Below are 11,532 nucleotides of genomic sequence, written 5' to 3' on the forward strand. Positions count from 1 at the left end.
AAACAAATCGACCCTATTGCTTTTTTTCTTTTTCTTTTTTTGCTGAAGCCTATTATTTTATTGGTTCTTTTTGCCGAACCGCTACGTTACGGGGATATAAACAAACTAACATCGGTTGTCAAGCAGTGGTGGGGGACAAACAAACACAAAGATACACAGATATTCTCTTCTTTGTTTGAGTCATTTGACTGCGGCCATGCTGGAGCACAGCCTTCAGTTGAACAAATCGAGCCCAGGACTTATTCTTTGTAAGCGTAGTACTTATTCTATCAGTCTCTTTTGCCGAACCGCTAAGTTACAGGGACGTAAACATACCAACATCAGTTGTCAAGCGATGGTGGGGGGGGGGACAAACACATACACATATATATACGACGGGCTTCTTTCAGTTTCCGTCTAGCAAATCCACTGACAAGGCTTTGGTCAGCCCTAGGGGAAAGTAGAAGACACTTGTCCAAGGTACCATGCAGTGGGACTGAACCTGGAACCATGTGGTTGGGAAGCAAGCTTCTTACCACACAGTCACGCCTAGCCACACCTGTAAAAATATATAGTTTTAGCCCTTGGTAAACGATATCTGAGTGGCCGTGCGGTAAGTAGCTTGCTTACCAACCACATGGTTCCAGGCTCAGTCCTACTGCAAAGCACCTTGGGCAAGTGTCTTCTACTATAACCTCAGTCCGACCAAAGCCTTGTGAGTGGATTTGGTAGGTGGAAACTGAGAGAAGCTCGCCATATATACTCTCTTTTACTTGTTTCAGTTATTTGACTGCGGTGATGCTGGAACACCACCTTTAGTCGAGCAAATCAACCCCAGGACTTATTCTTTGTAAGCCTAGTACTTATCTTAACGGTCTCTTTTGCCGAACCACTAAGTTACAGGGACGTAAACACACTAGCATCGGTTGTCAAGCGATGGTAGGGGACAAACAGACACATACACACACATATATATGACAGGCTTCTTTCAGTTTCTGTCTATCAAATCTACTCACAAGGCTATAGTAGAAGACACTTGCCTAAGGTGCCAGCAGTGGGACCGAACCCGGAACCATGTGGTTGGTAAGCAAGCTACTTACCACACAGCCACTCCTACGCCTATATATATATATATATATATATATATATATATATATTTATGTGTGTGTTTATGTGTTTTTGTGTTTGTCCCTCACTAATGCTAGACAACTGATGTTACTGTGTTTACGTCCCTGTAACTTAGCAGTTCAGCAAAAGAACCCGATACAATAAGTACCAGGCTTAAAAACAAAAATATACTGGGGTTGAGTCATTCGACTAAAAATTCAAGGCGGTGCCCCAGCATGGCCACAGCCTAATGACTGAAAAAAGAAAAAGATAAGATACGACAGGATGGCCAGGAATGGAATATCTTTGATTATAGATCTACTGGAATGGGACTGGTCTACGTTTAACACTAACCACCACCACCAACATCACCATCAAATAATACCACCGCCAACACCATTACCACCACTACTACTACTACCACATACCACCACCACCACCACCACCACCACTACCATTGCAAATAGTACCAACACTACTTCTACCTATGCAACCACAATGACGATGACCACCACTACTATGGCTAACACAATATTAAGAAATCTTGTTTGAGGTCATTCCACTTGCTATTAATAGAAGCCAGATCTTGGTCAAATTATACAGTATTGGCTTCAATAAAAAAAGAAAAATAAGGATGCCTGTAGTCCGAGATAGACTTATGTCTGCTGGATCTAACAAGAATAATTAGATATACTTTGTTTTTACAAACTATACTAAACACACACACACGTGTGTGTGTGTATCTGTATTCTCTTCGTTTTCAATTATATATACATATATACACACACACATGTATGCAGACATATATACACACACATATCAATACATACATACATACATATACACACACACACACAGGTGCAGACATGGCTGTGTGGTAAGAAGTTTGCTTTGCAACCACATGGTTCTGGGTTCAGTCCCACTGCGTGGCACCTTGGGAAAGTGTTTTCTACTATAGCCTCAGGCCAACCAAAGCCTTGTGAATGGTTATGGTCTCACTTGGCTTCTCGGGTCTTCTTAAGCACAGTGGTAAACAGACTCTCAGGTTGGACATAGTGAAAGGGTTTGCTTATGTCAAGAGCAATATCAACAACATTGCATTTGTCATACTTCCTCAAAGGTGAGAGACCACCAGCGAGTGACATAAAACCGAATAGATCTGGTTTTATCGAGACCATCCATTACTTTTAAGGTGTTGGCAGAGTTAGAGGGGTTAGCTTTGTCAGGGACAGAACAAAACCGATTTTAGTGGAGTTGTTTTAGTTACTTTTGCATATAATGTATGTCTTGGGTAGGATATTAAACTGCATTTGATAATGGGACCCTGGTTCAAGAATTTTAGGGTTTTGAGAAGTATCGAACTATCACTTAGCCACTATTGTTCCTAGGCCTACTCTGACCTGGAGTAGCAACACCTGTCAGGACCCCAGCTTTGGGTTAATTAGCATGTCATAGAATTGCCTCCTGGAAAAGATCACTGACACATACCTCAATGGACCCAGGGCAGATAAGGTCCTTCAGCTCTTTAGCTGATCATCTAAGAGAAGATAACTCCAGACAACTCGTGTACCCTGATAATTACTGAGTGTGGTCTTTGTTGCACAAGGACCAGCACAAGTTTGGAGGATGAGAGAGTGGGACTGTTTGGAGGATGAGAGAATGGGACTGGTTCTGCCCAAGCCATGCTTACCACACTAATAAACCCCCGTTGCCTTGTGGGGTAATTTATTGAACATTTAGGAAAAGGACAAGGGAGTAAACCTCTACAGAAAAATCAGGACCCTATGGCTGATATACATATCAGTTATATTTCACTAATAACTGGTATCTCCAGCAACTCCATGGATGTTATGAACATATTGACTTGTCTTTCGTTTGTGGTGTATCCTTGAATAGAGAAGTGGTAAATATACTTGAGGCTAGGCACTTGTTTCTGGAAACAGGCCCAGGTACAGCACACAACTGAGGGAGTTACAGTTTCTGCAATACCACCAAGCACAAGGAAGAAGGCCAGCAACAGTGTATAAGCTGCATTGAGAAGTTTCCATGTAGGGTGGGGATGGGGTATTCAGGGTGTGTAATTCTACCAAGTAAAATCAGGATTAATTTCATCATGGGCTGATGGAAACCTGCTGCTAGTAACTAAGAAACTTAATGCTGTTGGCAGCTAAACCAGCTCCAACAAAATTGGCTCTGTGAGGAAGGCGGGTGGTTTGGTGGGGGGGGGCATCCATCCAGCATTTAACTATTAACTGACATTGTTGCTTATGGCAACAAGGGTTCCAGTCGATTCGATCAATGGAACAGCCCGCTCGTGAAATTAACCTGCAAGTGGTTGAGTGCTCCACAGACATGCGTACCCTTAATGTAGTTCTCAGGGAGATTCAGCTAGAGTGTAACTAGGCTGGCCCCTTTGAAATATAGATAAAACTTATTTTTTGCCAGCTGAGTGGACTGGGGTAACGTGAAATAAAATGTCTTGCTCAAGGAAACAATGTATTGATGGGAATTGAACTCACAATCTCATAATCATGAGCCAAACACTGTAACCACTAAGTCACATGCCTTCCACTATTAACTCTTTTTGTTCCAGGTTATTTTGAAAATAATGAAGAATTTAGTGAAACACACACATGCATATACGCATATGTATGTATACACATACACATATATATGCGCAGGGGTGGCTGTGTGATAAGTAGCTTGCTTACCAACCATATGGTTCCAGGTTCAGTCCCAGCTGCACGGCACCTTGGGCGAGTGTCTTCTACTATAGCCTCGGGTCAACCAAAGCCTTGTGAGTGGATTTGGTAGAGGAAAAAGTGAGCTTTTTGAGGACCTAACATGCGCTTGGTGATGTGGTGATGTAATGAAAAGGTCTTGAAGAGACTGTGTGATGTGTGTGTGTATACACAGACATATTTAGGTTAATCCTTGAGGTTTCTGTTAGAGTCAATTTTGATTTAGGTTTCGTGTGTGTATGTGTGATGGAAAATTAATTAATAAACATCATCTGTGTCATTTATAAATTCCTAATTACATTGGTGTACATAAATATCAATCTATCTATATATAAATGTGTGTGTACGTATTTTTTCTTTAAAATGTTTCAGCTTCAAAGCTGCGGTCATGCTGGGGCACCACCGTTTATATCTTGTATTGTTATTCGCATACCTGGCTACCTTGGTCGCCTACTGTGAAATATATGAAATCTTTTTCCAATTTATCGTACTTTGATACGAAAAAAATCCACAATCTTCCGTCTCAATAAACCACAATTGTCCCTGAAAATTCTTCTTTTATATTTACTACGAAATGCTTGATGTTGACTTTCTTCCTACACCTCGATCCCTGAATCTTATATACATCATCATCATCATCATTTAACGTCCATTTTCCATGCTGGCATGGGTTGGATGGTTTGACTGAGGTTTGGAGAGCCAGGAGGCTGCACCAGGCTCCAATCTGATCTGGCAATGTTTCTACAGCTGGATGCCCTTCCTAACACCAACCACTCCGAGAGTGTTGTGGGTGCTTTTTTACATGCCACCAGCACAAGAGCCAGTCGGGCAGACCTGGCATTGACCACATTTGGATAGTGGTTTTTACGTGCCACCGGCATGGAAGCCAGTCTGCCTTTTTCACCCTTCCAAGAATCGGTAAAACTTACAGTGCCAATTAAGAACAGGAGGAATAGTTTGATTTGGCCTGGCTCTCCGTTGGTTATGACGAGTGTTCCAGTGGATCCAATCAATAGAACAGCCTGCTGGTGGAATTAACATGCAAGTGTTAAATATTCAGACAGCCTGAATATTTTGCTTAAATCCCAGCAATGGACCACACTTGGGTATATCATCATCATCACCATCGTTTAACGTCCGCTTTCCATGCTAGCATGGGTTGGACGATTTGATTGAGGACTGGTGCACCAGGTGGCTACACCAGGCTCCAATCTGATCTGCCAGAGTTTCTACAGCTGGATGCCCTTCCTAATGCCAACCACTCCAAGAGTGTAGTGGGTGCTTTTACGTGCCACTGGCACGAGGGCCAGTCAGGCGGTACTGGCAACGGCCACGCTCAAAATGGTGTATTTTACGTGCCACCTGCACAGGAGCCAGTCCAGGGGCACTGGCAACGACCTCACACTAAATGTGTTCATGGAGAGAAAAAAATATTGAAAACCATCAATATATGTCAGAGTGATTAAGAAACGAGGAACGTATCAGGTGGTCGTGAGATGTGCTAAAAATAACAGCTACATCGCCCTTAAATCACACACAAAGAAACCCATTTTTTTTTTCATATGAATTCCCATGTATAGAAAACAATTTAGCAAAAAAATTTTCTGAAAATTCCAAAAAATGAAAAAAACTACGAGGGGTTATATAGAGAGGGGGGGATGTGTCTTAAACCAGAATTCCGCCAATAGTTCTTGCAGATAGGAAGGGAGGATTTAGCGTTATTGACTTTCAGCCTTGCGCAATTTTCCTGATTTGCAATATCTACCAAGAACTGACTCTGCCCTTCCGTTCCTCGAAAATCGATACAATAACTTCCCATTTTGTATCCTATACGATTCCATGATATCAATTTAACCCCCCATCCATCACCTCCTGCAAAAGAATTTATGGCCTCGTGCCATGGTAAGGAATCGTTGTCGATCATATATAATTACGAAAACAATTCTTGAGTTCTTGAGAAATGGTAAATGTGAGTGCCTCAGCAAAATAAATAAAGCAGCTCCGAGTTGTATCGGAAAATGGAAAAGATAAATAAATAGATATACAACCTCAACGCGGTTTCGATACTGAACAGGATTCGTTTCGCTTCACTTCACTTGGTTTAAGTAAGGGAGGATGGAGAAAGGGAAGGAGATGGCGTGAAGGGAAAGGCATTAACAACACGACTTCCTCTTTCGTTTTAGAAGACCCCCGAATATGCATACGCACAAATATATATACAAAATATACGATTTTGTATGCATACACAATATAAATACACACGCATATATACACAATATATATACATATATTATATATATATATATATATATATATATATATATATATAACAATAATAATATTAGGGATAAAAATCCAGAATTACAGGTAAAAACTCAATTAAAATCAATTTATTAAAAATTAAAATTAAATCAAGTTTCACAGTATTAAATATATATCGAGTTCATGAACCTTGGTTCTTTTCCCTAAAACTATACACACACACACACACACACACACAATATATATATATATATAAACACACACACAAAAAATATATAGATATACATATAATCGTGTTTAAGTCGCGCTATTTTATGTCCGATTTTAACTGAAAAGCAAAACTGGGGAGCGACTTGTACACAGGACAAAGATAAAGCCATGAAGAGAAAGGATTTATACCAGGGGGGGGGGCGATTCGTGTGTATACATAGATAGATACCTGTATGTATATACATAACTCACCGTAACGGATTCCTACCTCCCAGAGTTGAAGAATTAGATGCCTATAGCTAAAGAGTCCGATGAGTTGTCCATGGGGCTAAGTCCTTTATGGATGCGAAACTATTGGCCACTATGTCGGGACATATTCTTAACCCTATCAACCGGTCATAATTCTAATAACTTAGCGTGCTTCTCTTTCGGATTTATTATTTACTGACGATATATATATATATATATATATATATATATATATATCACACAGAAGTGTGACGAAAGAACTCTGGCCGAAATAAGATTACGATTAATGTAATATAAAGCTGAAGCAAATTAACACCAAATATACAGTGCGTGTGTTTTTATTGGCTAAACTGGCAATATGACCATCCCCAAGTACAACAACATATATGTGTATATATATATATATATATATATATATATAAAATAATGCTTTATAAGTGATCACCGTGCATTCACTATGGTAAACAGTCCAATATTGGGGCTTATGAACCCTCGACGGAAAAAAGTGGATTTTCCATACGCATGGAACTATGTATTCGCGAATACATAGAGGTGTGGGTTCGATTCCCATGCGTACGGCAAACCCTATTTTTTTTTCCTGCCGAGGGCTTATATGTCTCATGTTGGACTGTTTACCTTAGTCAATGCACAGTGATCGCTTATAAGCTTATAAAATATTATTCACAAACGTGTAAAATTCGGCACCATTTACCAAATAATCACAATATATATATATATAATTCGCATTGAGTATCCTGCTGCATTTACCTGAAATGAAAAAAAATGAGGAGAGAGTCGTGGCCGGAGCGCTTATATCATAGGTCTGCCCGAGCGGGTTTGACCTACGGTTAAAGAACATCACGTATGGAAAAATTTAAGAGTCACTTTGGGCTTTCTTTAATCCATGTGTGATGTGTATGGCTTATTTTTCTAGCCTTGCCTTTCTGCCAACACACAAACACGCACGCATATCTATACATAAATGTGCTTATATATATATATTATATAGACAGATATTGCTTATATACACCCTCACAAATGCTTGTATTTATCACCCAAGGCCGCATCGTGTATAACCTGGATATGCAGTGTAATGAAATATTCTCGCTACTTCGCTTGTTCACCCACCCAACCAATCCATCTTTTTTTTCTTCTTCTCCCCCTGCAACTGCACCATTTCTTTCATTCTGTGTTTTCATTTAAAGCTTGTAGGTCGATCATTCATTGTCAAGATTAAAATAAATAAATAAGAGAAAAAGCGATATGCAGGTTTGAATAGATGTCGGTCAATGAGGGTCGGTTTTCGGCTTGACGATGTATCATATTAACGAACAAGTTACATAGCTTTACATATTATACACATGTACAGATGAATAATAAATAATAATAAATATATATAAATATATATGTTTGTACGTAGTGTGTGTATTCTGAAGCCAGCAAATAACTATAATCACACGTGTGTGTGTGTGTGTATGTATATATATATATATATATATATATATATATATATAGGGTGTCCACAAGGTCTGGGTGCATGGAGTAAATAAAGTCATAACACAAACAATTAAATATAAGAAATAATAATTTCTTAAAGTATGTGTTAATCCTCATGTACTCAGACTTTGTAGACACCCTGTGTGTGTATGTGTATATATATATATATATATATATATATATATATATATAATGTAAACAGTGTTAGTGGTAGTAACCGACTAAGGGATTAAAAAATTCGTATATACTATCGGTATCCCTGTATTATCCCCGGGCAATGGTGTGCAAAAAATAAGCTATAAATGTGGTCCGACCGATGTGTTTGGTTAATCTGTGGTTTTTCTCCATTTTCTAATTATTTCCATTATGACCATCCCCAAGTACAACAATATATATATATATATATATATATATATATATATATATATAATTCAAGAGAGTTAGGGGTTGAGAATCCAAGCCACTAAGGGATAATATCTATCCAATATACTGCTGGGAGGGTACCCAATTTTTATTACACTAGTGATTTACCAAGTGCAATAAGTGGGTGCGTGTAAAAGGTTTTTCTTTTACCCTATATATATATATATATATATATATATATATATATATAGAGCATTTAAAAAAGAGTGGATATGAAACCGACAAATAATTAAGCAATTTGGTTATTGAAATTGAAGCTTGTGCGGCATACAATGTTATATAAATATACACAAACAGGTATGTTTATGAGCATAAATAAACGGATGTGTATGTATATATATATATATATATATATATATATATATATATATATATATATATGCGTCTGTGTATTTATGTATATCTATGTAGTTTGTGTGTGTGTGTGTGTGTATATATGTATCAAAGAGAAAGAAATAATCTACTAATGAGATCGGACTCTACTCATAACAAACCTAAACTTAATTTTCCAAATGAAACCCTTAATGAGAGGAACGGGGGGGGGCACAGTGTTTCCTTTTCTTATGTTAATATTGCTAATTAAGGTTCAGTATTTTAATTTTCTTTATTGCACCCACCCCTTTCTCCCTCATACGTACATATATGTGTGTGTGTGTGTGTGTGTGGATAGAGATAGATTAGGGGTGAGAGCCTTCCAAATATCGATATTATTTCGGTTTTGTGCGTGTATATAGGCATGTGTTTATATGTGTGTACGTGTGTGTGTGTATGTATACATACATAAAACAATTACTATCATTAATTGGCAGAAGTTAGAGTGAGTTCAGAGTCCAAAATTCCGATTTTCTGTTTGCATCGCCAAATACACACAACCATATATATATATATATATATATATATATATATATATATATATGAAATGGGGGAGGCCAAGAGTTTGCTGCATCACCGGATTTGTTTTTCAACAAAGGATATATATATATATATGTATATATATATATACACACACACACACAAACACATATACATATATCATATGTGTGTGTGTATATATGTATGGGGCTAATGCACAATTATATATGGGGTATGTAAATATATATATATATATATATATATATATATATATATATATATATACATAAATAAATGGAGGGTATGTGTGCGTATATATATGGAGTATAATATACACACATACATATAGGGTATATATGTATGTATATATATATATATATAGATACATACATACACACCCTCAAGAAGGTTTAGGGTAAACTAAACAGGTGAGAGTTTACCAGCATTAAAGTCTAAGGATCTGTATATAAAAATAAAGGGACACGCAGTCGATCAACATATATATATGTATATATGTGTATATATATGTATATATATGCATGTGAGAGAGAGGAAGGTGCAATGTCAAGGAATTGTGTTTGTGACAAGGTGAGGGTTAAAAGTAAATGATAATAAAAGAGGTATTAATAATAATAATAATGGCTTTGTAAATCTGTAATATTAATAATAATAATAATCATGGGAAAAAGACAAAGGCGAAGGAATATGGCGAAATACGATTAAAAAATGTCAAAACATAAAACCTTAATAGAATCCAACAGAAGTGAAGCAACTCCAGCAACAACAACAACAATTGCAGCGAATATGATGAAGTCGATGGAAGAGCGAGTGATAGTTTAAAAGAGAGGGGGGAATTTGGAGAGAGAGTAAGAGTTTAATAAGGAGTAAGTGCAAGGTGGAGTATGAGGATGTGTGTGTATGAAATATAGCGAGGTAGGAGGAAGGGTAAGCAATTCTAGGGTGATTATGATGGTGGTGTGGTGGTGGTGTTGTAACAGGAGAGTCGAGAGAGGAAGAGTCTTAAAGGGAGGGGGAATATAAGGTAAAGTGAAATAAAGAAAAAGTGCGAGTGGAAGTATGAGGGTGTTTGTGCATGAAATGTAACGGGGTAGGAGGAAGGGTAAGCGATGCTAGAGTGACGGTGGTGATGTTGTAAGCAGAAATATTGTGAGAGAGTGAGTTAGACAGAGGAGGAATATGAGAGAGAGAGATAGAGAGTAACATAGGGAGTGAATTTGAGAGGTAAGAGTATATAAAGTATAGCGAGGTAGGAGGAAGGATTAGCAATGCATAAAGTAGTGGTGGTGGTGGTGGAAGAGTCGGAAAAGCGGAAGGTAAAGTATTAAAGAGAGGGGAAATGTGAGCGGGGAAAGAGTAAGAATGTTAGTGCAAGAGGGTGTGCATGTATATACGGAAGTAGGAGGAAGGGCTGGCATTGCGAGAAGTGATAATAGGGTGGTGCAGTCAAAATTAAAATATGACTGGCAGCGCCACCTTAAAATGCTCTTTGTATAGTAAGCGGCGAAAAAGGATAACTAAGGAAGCGTAACTCTCGACGGTAGTGGAAATTTTGTTTCTGTAGGATATTTTTTTTGTGGATTTTGTTTTATTTATTTTAAGTATTTCTGCCACTGGAAACGGAACTAATTTTACACTGAAACGTGTTTGAGTGGGTATATATATATTATGCATCAGAATGTTTTGAAAGCAACGCCTGATCCACTGTATATAAAAGATATATATATATAGTAAACCTGTCTGTCTGTTTCTCTCTCTCTCTCTGTATATATATATATATATATATATACATACACGCGCGCACACACACATATTTATTTAGTGAATATGTGCAAATATATATTTATATATCATCATCATCATCATCATCATCATCATTTAACATCCATTTTCCATGCCAGAATAGGTCGGACGGTTTGACCAAAGCTGGAGATCTGGACCAAGTTCCAGCCTGATTTCGTTTCCAAGACTGTATGCCATTCTTAATGCCAGCCACTTTACAGAGTGTGCATGGTTACCTTTTATGTGACGTCAGCACAGGTGCATTTTCATTTGGTTATGGCACGAGTGCCTCTGACGTGGTGCTGGCCTGGGTGTGCCTTTTACATGGCACCAGCTTGGGTGTTTTTTACGTGGCACTGGCATTTATATATGAATGACCAGGGGGTTGCACTTAGAAAGTTCTCTGAGGCAC

At 38.1% G+C, this 11,532-nt stretch overlaps 1 protein-coding gene across 1 annotated transcript in view; it reads right to left on the minus strand.

Annotated features, from left to right (window-relative positions):
- LOC106878041 (uncharacterized) overlaps positions 1-10,126 on the minus strand; it is a 73,098-nt gene extending 62,972 nt beyond the window's left edge. The window contains exon 1 of the mRNA XM_089341896.1: positions 10,064-10,126. The gene's annotated coding sequence lies outside the window, so the exon portion shown is untranslated. The remainder of the gene's footprint in view (positions 1-10,063) is intronic.
- Positions 10,127-11,532: the final 1,406 nt, after the last annotated feature.

Source organism: Octopus bimaculoides, chromosome 25 (genome assembly GCF_046866305.1).
Source record: "Octopus bimaculoides isolate indiv1 chromosome 25, ASM4686630v1, whole genome shotgun sequence".
In the NCBI taxonomy this organism is placed as follows: domain Eukaryota; kingdom Metazoa; phylum Mollusca; class Cephalopoda; order Octopoda; family Octopodidae; genus Octopus; species Octopus bimaculoides.